Source organism: Corythoichthys intestinalis, chromosome 2, assembly GCF_030265065.1.
Source record: "Corythoichthys intestinalis isolate RoL2023-P3 chromosome 2, ASM3026506v1, whole genome shotgun sequence".
Taxonomy (NCBI): domain Eukaryota; kingdom Metazoa; phylum Chordata; class Actinopteri; order Syngnathiformes; family Syngnathidae; genus Corythoichthys; species Corythoichthys intestinalis.
In genome coordinates, this window is record NC_080396.1 from 33,609,629 (window position 1) to 33,620,423 (window position 10,795).

At 37.1% G+C, this 10,795-nt stretch overlaps 1 protein-coding gene across 2 annotated transcripts in view; it reads right to left on the reverse strand.

The window, feature by feature from the left end:
* The window catches only part of spats2 (spermatogenesis associated serine rich 2), a 29,794-nt gene extending 22,773 nt beyond the window's left edge, over positions 1-7,021 (reverse strand). For both annotated transcript variants that reach the window (XM_057830254.1, XM_057830255.1), the window contains exon 1: positions 6,838-7,021. The gene's annotated coding sequence lies outside the window, so the exon portion shown is untranslated. The remainder of the gene's footprint in view (positions 1-6,837) is intronic.
* Positions 7,022-10,795: the final 3,774 nt, after the last annotated feature.

A 10,795-nucleotide genomic window follows, 5' to 3' on the forward strand; every position in this document is an offset into this window, starting at 1 on the left:
ATCTTCGTTCCAGGTCCGGCAAAAAATAGCGCCAGGGCCAATATGTTCCCATTATATCCTATTGTTCAACCTATACCGGCCGCGTCAGTGCTCCGGATTGACTGCGGACCATCTCCGGTGTGCCGGAGCCCACCGATTGGTTTAGGCGATTTTCTATTTTTGCTGGGGACGCATCCGTCAAAATGGGCAGATTCAGGCCTGGAGTCAACAGCCCAGTGTCTTATTAACGGTTTAAACACCAGCGAACATGGACGAAGAACGTTTCATCACCGAAGTCCGCCAAAACATTGTTCCCAACTTGGCTGCTACGAACAACCTCGTTTAGACAACGGACAGCTGAATGGACATGATGAACATTGAGTGGCAAATTAAGAGCGCTGTGCTTCAAACTCGTCCTGTTTATGAAAGTCGATTGTCATATGCTGGTGTTGTGCAGTAATGAGCAGACGTGATTTCTGTGGCGTTTGCTAACTTTTTTAATGCGCGCACACACCATCATGAATTAGCAAACTAGATGAGTTACGTCCCATGCCATTGGCTACGTGAGCCCAGAGTCGTTATGGGACACGTAGTCCATATACTACCTCGATGAATTATAAACCGCCATGACTGAATGGAAGATAAGGAGGCCAAATCAATCCATACCAATGACTATAGATAATGCTGCAAATATTGTTAGTTCAGTACATAACACAGATGGACTCGGGACCACAAATAGGATGTTTTTCTCATGTGGTAAACATACCTGCTAAGAGAGTAATAGCAATCAATAGTGTGCCCCGCCTCACTTTACAAACAGTAAAGACTGTTCTCAGCACTTTTATACAAAATTTCTTCAGATCAGTAAGAAGTAAGCACATAAATATTATGCACTAAAATGCATGTTTATATGATGGCAATTAAATAATGCTTGTTAGCAAAAAAAAAAAAAAAAAAAAAAAAAAAAGGAACAAAAAATACAAGTTTTTTTTTTTTTTCCAGAGCATTAAATGTATTTAATTGAATTGAAAATGGTGTCCCCCGTATCGAAAATCGTACCGAACAGTGACTTAACTGTATCGTTGCATCCCTATGGAACACCATAGCTGAAGCTATGAGGGGAAAAAATTATTCATTTGCCTAAATGATTAAGTTATTAAGTGCAATTTTATTTTATTTCTTGAAAAACACATTTTATTTATTCTGTGTTTCTGTGCGGTATTAATATTGTTGTCTTTTACTTAAGAGGCATGGTCTATTGTTTTTAGTTGTGATTTCTTAAACAGTATTTTTTAATTTAAGAGTAAACATTTATCGCATTTAAATGGGTGTACTTGATCTATTAATATATATGTATTCTCACTGTGTTATTGTAAATTGGTTTAAAAAAAAAAAAAAAAAATTGGGGGGGCGCAATAATATCGCATATCGCAATAATTTATGAGATAAATTATCGCACACTAAAATTTGTTATCGCGACAGGCCTAATTCTACTGCCAACAAATAAGAAATGAGCTACAAATTAACATTCTTTTATGATGAAAGAGAAGCATCTACTTCAAGTCATAGGCAAAATGCAAGCTTAAAGTTTCACCTGAAAGGTGACTATCCTGAACCTTTTGTATGTAGTGTGCATGCTGCATCCTTTTGAGTTGTTGATCAAGTGGGTTGCTGCTGCTCCTGCTTGAGTCGTCAAGAGAGCCAGCAGGATTTTGGCTGCCTGCTGCAGGATGAGGGCGGAGGATTTAGAAGAAGGATCGGGGTGCGGGGGGCAAGAGTCCTGAACTTTAAACTACACACATTTAAACACAGTGTGACGCAGAAAGTCAATGGGGCTTCTCGGACCATGTGACGAGAGTAGAGTGAATAACTTAAAATCCAACTAGTCGAATAACTTTCACGTCACTTTGACATTCTACCTTTATTTGGCAAATTTTGGTAAGATTAAAAATATATGTATTGAGACATTGAATAGATGTTTTATATTTTTGACTGTGTTTGTTTTATTCAGCGAACCACGACTTAAAATGTGTCCCAGTTTTATTGATACAGTAAGTTTCAAATCTTCTAAAAGAGCAAGTATCAAAAGTTGACAAGCTTTCCTAGGCTAATGAGTAAAACCATTGGTTAAAATCTATCAAATAATTCCCCACCCATAATTTGGACCCGCCAAAACCTTGTACTTCCAAATTTTTTTGCTGAGTTTTTGTTTGAGCTAATATGTTATTTATGCATTCCTAATTTAGTTTAAAGGTATTGTAGTCATTTTTTGTGGGAAAATGTGTTTGAACGATTTGTTAAGAGCGTTGTAAAAAAAAAAAAAAAAAAAGTTAGCATTTTATAGCATTTAAGCTATTGGACTTTTGCTTTGTAAGTTAGCCACTTGTTCTTTTCGTGTACTTAGAGCCTTATTTATTTTGTTATTTTTTTGTATACCGTTCCAGGCTAAACTCAGGTACAGTATTATAATTTATTTTTAAATGAAAGTACAATCCTGCATTGTTTGAAGAAACACTTTATGCTTTTTTGAAAGTGCAATCTTAGTTAGCCTTTGTTTTACATCTCCGAAAATGTATTCTGTAACACATTAAATGTTCGTAATCTGATTACTCTACTGTATTAATTTATTCTATTATTAACTAGTTAACGGATTGACTACTAAAGTAATCGATAGCTACAGCCCTAGTAGCCATGCAGGATTGACGGCTCACCCTAGAAAATGAGGATTTTGGAGATATGGGGATTCCATCCCAAGACAGGGACATCTGCCTTCCTTACTACATAGCAACAACTTAAAGTGTTCATTTTTTACTCTTACCATACAGTCTATTTTTGTTTATTAGTCAGGCAGTCGCTATTGAATATTTTTTAAACCGATTATTCAAACCAACTATCCCACCGATCAGAGATACCATCAGACAAAACTGTAGTTCGCTTTGGAGTCGAATCAACCATGCCCCCATTATTCAGTCATTCATCTTTTGTCCCGCTAATCAATTCCAAATTCCATGCAGTGTGTTATTTGTTAGTTTCAGGGCTCCGGAGTGGCTAAGCTAGCACGAGTCAATGGTGGTTGAAATCAACTCCATCAACTAATTAAAGCCCGCTAACTCCAAGATCAAACCTTATGTGAAAAATTCTTCCCCTTTAAAATCAATTATTGGAAAGTCAATTACATGCATTTTTCTGTTGACATTCTTATGTTAAGGCGGCAAAGGGAGAAAAATTGGTAAAAGTAACTGATAAATTACTTTTAAAGTAACTTAGTTATTTTGATAGTAATCAGTAAAGTAACTACATTACTGATTATACCTTAAAAAAGTAATCAAATTACTTTTTCAAGTTATCTGTGACAACACTGGTTGCCAGCCAATAACGGAGCACAAGGAGACAACCATTCACGTACTATTCACGCACACATTCATACATAAGGACAATTTGGAGTATTCAATCAACCTAGCATGCACGTTTTTTGGGATATGGGAGGAAACCGGTGTACCCGGAGAAAACCCATCTTGGCAGGGGGAGAACATGCAAACTCCACACTAGGAAGGCCGGTGTGAATAGATGATGTAATAGATCCATAAGCGGAGTTTAAGGGGGGCCAGCCCAGGCCCTCCCCGGTGGCCGAAAAGTGTCATTGCCTGTAATTAACTTTCCTATATATGAGTTGTAAAGCAATAAAACAAACAACAAAAATGAATGAAATGAACAAAAAACAAAAAAAGATTTTCATAATGATTTTTCGAACAGAACAACGGCGAGCACCTTAGACTGTCATTTGCTTTGCATATTACTTTTTAAAAAAGAAAAAAAAATAGGGGAGGACAATTTTATTTTTCAAAAGAGTTTTCTTTGTTTGAAAATATTTTTTTTTTGATTGAAGCAACATTTTTTGATTTAGACACAAATGTCACAAAAAGGATTGCTAAAATCAAAACATTTTTGAATGAAAAATTGAGTGTTCAAATGCAAATATTTGAGTCTCAAATATTTAAAACTTAAGCATTAAAAACTTTTATATGATTGAAATTTCTTTTTTTGATTGAAGTGATTTTTCTTTTGAAAATATATATTTTTGGTTTGAAGTAACTTATTTTTTGATTGAATAATAAAGACCCAAATGTCCTACCCAAACGCAAAACAACATTACTTCAATCAAAAAAGTTGCTTCAACCAAAAAAAAGAAATTGACTTCAATCAAAAAAAAAAAAATCCAAAGAAAAATAGCTTTCAAATGCATTTTTTTTATTTTTTTTTTTTATTTTTGCATTCACACATTTTTTAATTGAAGTGACTTTTTTTTATTGAAAATATATATTTTGATTGAACTTTTTTTTTGTTGTTGTTGACTGAAGCAACTTTTTTTGGGATCGAATAATGAAGACGCAAATCTACCTCAATATGGCTCCGCCCAGGTGATACAATTTTTGACTGGGGTAACTACATTGGCACGACACTGGCGGGCGTACCATATTCAATGGATGACGATCCTGGCGAAAAGTATAGCTGTCCTAAGCAGCCTGATTTAGAATTCCCCTCAAGAATGATGGGGGGGGGGGAAACGCTCATTTGACGATCCTGGCGAAAAGTATAGCTGTCCTAAGCAGCCTGATTTAGAATTCCCCTCAAGAATGATGGAGGGGGGGGGGGGGGGACACTCATTTTCAAGTTATTATTGTAAATATTTTTGTAAGTTAATTTCATTGCTGACACTGCGTTTTGGGGTAGGGTTGCCACCCGTCCCTTGAAATAAGGAACAATCCGTAAATGGGAATTAAATGTTGCGTTACGTATTGAACCAATATGGACATTTCTATGCATTTTAGGAGTTTTGGGGATGTCCCTTTTTTTCTGCCTGTACAGCTTTGGGCGTGAGGGGGGGTGTCCCGCATTTCTATTTCTGAAAGGCATAGGCGGATTTTATTTAATAAAAAAGTTGAAAAGCAAAAAAACTGCAACAAAAATTGAATGAAATGAACAAAAAATATTTTTGTAATGGGTCAAAATTATTTTTCGAGCACCTCAGAAAGTCATTTGCTTTGCACACAATAAAAATAAAATAAAAAATGGGGGGGATATTTTAAAAAATGTTTTTTTTTCTTTGATCGAAAATATTTTTTTTGATTGAAGCAACTTTTTGGGGGGAGTGAATGATTTAGACACAAATGTCCTAAACATAATATGGCCCAAACACAAAAAGGATTGCTTCAATCAAAGAAAACTTTTTCAATTAAAAATTAAGTGTTCAAATGCAAATTTTTCGATCTCAAATATTTTTTCGCATCCAAAAACTTTTTCTATGATTGAAATTTTTCTTTTTTTGATTGAAGTGAACATCTTTTTGAAAATCCATATATATTTTTTTAAGCAACTTAATTTTTTGATTCAATAATAAAAACAAAAATGTCCTAGTCAAAATGTGGCCCAAAAACAAATCAACATTACTTCAATCAAAAAAGTTGCTTCAATCCAAAAAAAAAGAAGAAAAAAAAAAAAAAAAAAAAAGAAAAGAAAAACAAAAAGAACTTCTACATGCATTGGGGGGGGGGGGGGGGGTTTGAGTTTCAAATTTATTTTTGCATTCAAACACACTTTTTTTTTTTTTTTTTTTAAATTTAGGCGACATTTTTTGGGTTGAATAAGACACAAATCTACCTCCAAATGGCTCCGCCCAGGGGATACAATTTTTGACTGGGTCACTGGGGTAACTACATCGGCACGACACCGGCCGGCGTACTATATTCAATGGATGACGATCTTGGCGAAAAGTATTGCCTAAGCAGCCAGATTTAGAATTCCCACTCAAGAATGATGGGAAACAAAAAACGCTCATTGTCAACTTATTATTATAAATATTCCCTTGCCTTGCCTTGTGAGTTAATTTTATTGCTGACACTGCGTTTCGGGGTCATCAACATGTTGTGCCCCCCTGCCCCAAAAGTCAAACTCCGCCGATGGTGGCAACCCTATTTTGGGGTCATCAACATGTTGTCCCCCCTCCCCGCCCCAAAAGTCAAACTCCGCCTATGAATAGATCAATCAAATTGTTCTTTGATGTTATTTTTTTATTTCCATTATTATTTCACAATATTGGTTCCGTTATAGTTCAAGGATGCACATGACAAACACTGGGGGGAAATTACTATAATCGTTACCAGAAGTAAAAGCAGATGTTTGGAAATGTGGGAGGCTGAAACCGATTGAACAAAGGTCTCAACCTAAAATCTCTAGCCCATTGTCTGCATTAAAACGCTGGCCAGAAACGGGCTTTAAAAAGGCATAACGTTCTTAATATTTATCACATAAAAGTAGGCAAAGAAATTCGATAAATTGAATCGTCTTCAGAATTTGGCTATATCTGATGATTTAAAAACACGGAGCCTCCTCTATTTGGACGAATATTGACGCCACAAATAGGAATTGGACGTGTGATGTAAAAAGACGACGACAACGGCCGCGGCGGCGGCGGCGGCGACGACTCGCTTGCAAAACGGAATTGGCACAATGAGCTTGGCCGCTAGTTTTTGTCATCCTGAGCTCAACATTCAATTCGGTCCAGAGCTCAGCTTTAGCCCGCTAGCTTCACGTTAGCTCGGTGATCGTGGACCGCCTCTAGCGTTCCATTTCCAGCAACACGCCGGCCATCATTAACGACGTGAGCACAACGGTTAACATCATCGAAATAATCACCAATCAACATTGGAATGCCGCTTTAGCGTGCTTGCAGGTATTAGGTCTCCAACCCCCACGCTCGTATTCACCACCCATTTAACCATTTTACGCAGCTCTCTGTGAATGCGTCTCTTTTAAAAGTATATGATTTAGGCATGTGCGTGTAGGCAAATGTTTACGTACCTGGTCATACAAGAGGTGGCTAAATTTTTGGGATCGAGTATGGGCAGATCTCAAAAGCAGGCAGGGAAACGACTTGCGAGGAACGAGACGAGAGTCAGTCAGTTTTCGCTTGCTCTTGCTGCTGAGCTGAGCTCCTTGATGCTCGATTCTAGTTTGCTCCAGGCTTGTCATAGGTTGCCAGGTTGGAACTGCACAAACACGCCTTTATCGACGTTCGAGGCAACGCCAAATACGAGAAAAAGGACCAATTGGATTCTTTTAGATGTGTCCGTAGCCGTATTGCTTCCATACAGGAAAAAAATCACTTCACATCTTGATAAAGTTAATGTTGCGTTGTGATACATTTGGCTTACAAAAGAAAAAAAGTTAGAGTTAAAGGGTGTCCTAACTTTTTTTCTCCGAGGGTGGCTTTCAGAAAACTTGATAAATGCAAGGGCCAACTCAAGGGTGAAGGTTTGCATAGGGACGGTATGGACATACCCATAGACTTCATAAATATTATTAGATAATATTAAATTAATAATGAAGTCTATGACATAACACTACCAACTTTTCAGGATGCTCAAATTGTCCCCACCAACTTTTAAGCAACCTTATTTGCTTTATACAATGAGTTCAGTTATATAGGTCATTTAAATTGTCTTCTCATATGTTGTAAGGATAGATTTGACCCTATCATTAGTGAGTGAATTATTTTCATTATGTTAAGACTGACATTTACTCCTTTTCACTTGCTGAATGTGCCAGTCCATTTTCCCCCCTCAAAAGCATGTTTGATTAGCTGATGACTTGCATTTATTTAAAATTTATTTATTTTCTACAGTATTTATTTTAATATATATATATATATATACGGTATATATACAGTGGGGCAAATAAGTGTTTAGTCAACCACTAATTGTGCAAGTTCTCCCACTTGAAAATATTAGAGAGGCCTGTAATTGTCAACATGGGTAAACCTCAACCATGAGAGACAGAATATGGAAAAAAAAAAAAAAACAGAAAACCACATTGTTTGATTTTTAAAGAATTTATTTGCAAATCATGGTGGAAAATAAGTATTTGGTCAATACCAAAATACTTGGTTATGTACCCTTTGATGGCAATAACGGAGGCCAAACGTTTTCTGTAACTCTTCACAAGCTTTTCACACACTGTTGCTGGTATTTTGGCCCATTCTTCCATGCAGATCTCCTCTAGAGCAGTGATGTTTTGGGGCTGTCGTTGGGCAACACGGACTTTCAACTCCTTCCTCACCCCGAGGCGTCAAAATGATAACAAGAACGGTGTGCAAAAATCCCAGAACCACATGGGGGGACCTAGTGAATGACCTACAGAGAGCTCTGCACTGCTAGACGTGTCCCCCTGCTGAATAAAGTACACGTCCAGGCCCATCCGCGGTTTGCTAGAGCATTTGGATGATCCAGAAGAGGAGTGGGAGAATGTGTTATGGTCAGATGAAACCAAAATAGAAATTTTGTGTGTCAACATGGATGAATTTGCTAATAAAATCAATTTATTCTGGAAGATTTCAAAATGTTTCTTTTGCAGTTTTTGAAAACAAAGGTTTGAATCGAATGGTGTATCACCTGAACCAATACACATGAAAGTTAATATATGTCAATACAGATTTATTTTGTATTGATCATTTAGCCTATCAATTAATTACGTTCATATTTGTGAGAAATGTAGCCCTGACCCCCGTTCACCAAATCTGTTTGGTCTTATTATTGTCCCGTCCTCAACAAAAAGTGCACATGCAGGTTATGCTGTTATATCGACCCTACCAATGTTGAGACCAAACCTATGCCCTTGGGCCAACTTCAAATCCTTCCACCCCTGGCCTAAACAGTGGCATTGTGGCAGGATCGGAAGTGATCGAAGAAGACACTGCCTTGGGTGCAAACACGTGTTTACTTCTGGACTGCCAAACAAAAGAATGCCTCAGAAAACAACATCAAACACACACAAAATGGAAGGCAAGTATCACCCAACCTGTTTCCACTTCCTGGGTGAGAAGCCTTCCTGGTACAACCAGCCTGTAAAGCACTTCAAGTTTTTTTCACATTTTAACATGATATTTGATGTTTATATATGATCATTTTCACATTTTAACAAGATATCATCAATCATACAGCTGCCACACCAGAATAAATTTAAGATCAGTAGATAATAATGTCATGATTCAGGACCGCTAATTTAGCGGTCCTGGGGCTTCCTGTCTATCCGTCCTGGGAGTGGATCTCTCCTGACTGTGGTACTCCCCAAGGTTTCTCGTTTTCTCCCGAAGACTCTGGAGTTTTTGGAGTTTTTCCTTGCCGACATGGAGGCTCTAAGGATGGGGGATACCCAGGACTTGAATTTATTTATTCATCTTTGTTGCTTCGTTTGCTGTTTCTGATTGTGTATCATATTGCCTCTGCAAAGCCCTTTGAGACAACATTTTTGTGATCCAGGGCTATACAAATAAATTGAATTGAATTGAAATGAAATCAACGTTTTAACTAATTTGCTGCCATTGATGCTGGTGGAACCAGAAGGAATCACTTCAGTACGTTTTACCAAATGAAGAAGTCAAATACTGTGTTAAAATGTGAACATATCACGGTAAAACTTCAAACACTGCACTTGAAATTTATAAGATAATATAATCCTTTTTTGATACCCAATAGGGGAAATTCAGGTATTGTAAGAGCATCAAACAGTATACAGTCAAAAGTATAAAAGATATAGAAACTGTGAAAACTATATAAAAGGTATATACAACTAAAATAAGTACAAGTGGAATCTAAAGTGACTGAAGAACGGCGCTACTGACTGCAATTAACTGATTTGACTTGTAAAGCACCAGATCGGAGAAAAGGTGTCCTCTTAATGGGTTTGAACAAAAACCCACACCCACTGCGGCCCTTTGTGGAATCGTTTGCCCACCCCTGATCTAAGTGGTACGAAGCGCTGGATGAAAGAGCTGCCCATCTGCCACAGCTCATCATGGAGGGAGTGAGTGGGGTTATCTAAGGTTGCTTTGAATTTGATTGTCATCCTCTTCTCAGCCACCTACTCCAAACTGTCCAACCTTAGCCCCCCCCCGCGACAGTAACGAAAAAAATAAATTTAAGTGATAGTAATGAGGTAGATATCCGTGACTTTTTTAGTCACGTTTTTCATTGTGACGTAATTTGTTTAAAACTTTAAAATATACGAGTAGATAATTTTTTTAAGTCGTTTTTTTTTTTTTTTTTTTTGTAAACGAAATATCAGACATCAATTAATGATTCTAAGCTAAAAATTACAGACATTTTAAATAATAAACATTAGGGCTGTCTAAATTATCGCGTTAACGTGCGGTAATTAATTTTTTAAATTAATCACGTTAAAATATTTGACGCAATTAACGCACATGTCCCGCTCAGACAGTATTCTGCCTTTTGGTAATTTTTACACCAAGGCTTTTTGTGCTGTCTAACAGCGAACTCTTGTGGTCGCTTTGCGACATGGTTTATTGTTGTCTTGCCAGTTCAATATGGCTGCACCACGTCTCGGGCTGACGCCTACGTTGTAATGTTGTGCTTATATGATCCTTGGACAAGATTTGTCCGCAAGTATGGTTGTTGTAAATAATGTACATATTATGTTAGTAAGCGAAATGTTATATTTTTTGTATGAGACGCTTTTTGTTTATGTTTAGTGAACCTGTATAGCGTGCTAAGCTAACGTTGTTGCTAATGCAACGCTTGTGTACTTTTTTTTTTTTTTTTGTAGTTTTACGACGGTCTAAATAGGACAATGGTTTGAGGCCATTTTATAAATAAATCAGATGAAAAAGGAAGAAGTCTGATTATTATGGTGTCGATCACTAGCTGTCTAGCTTTGGAAAAAGTAGACGCTACGGAGTGAGGACAGCATAGACAGATTTAAATGACAGTAGAGTGAAATGCCCACTACAGTCCTTATGTAC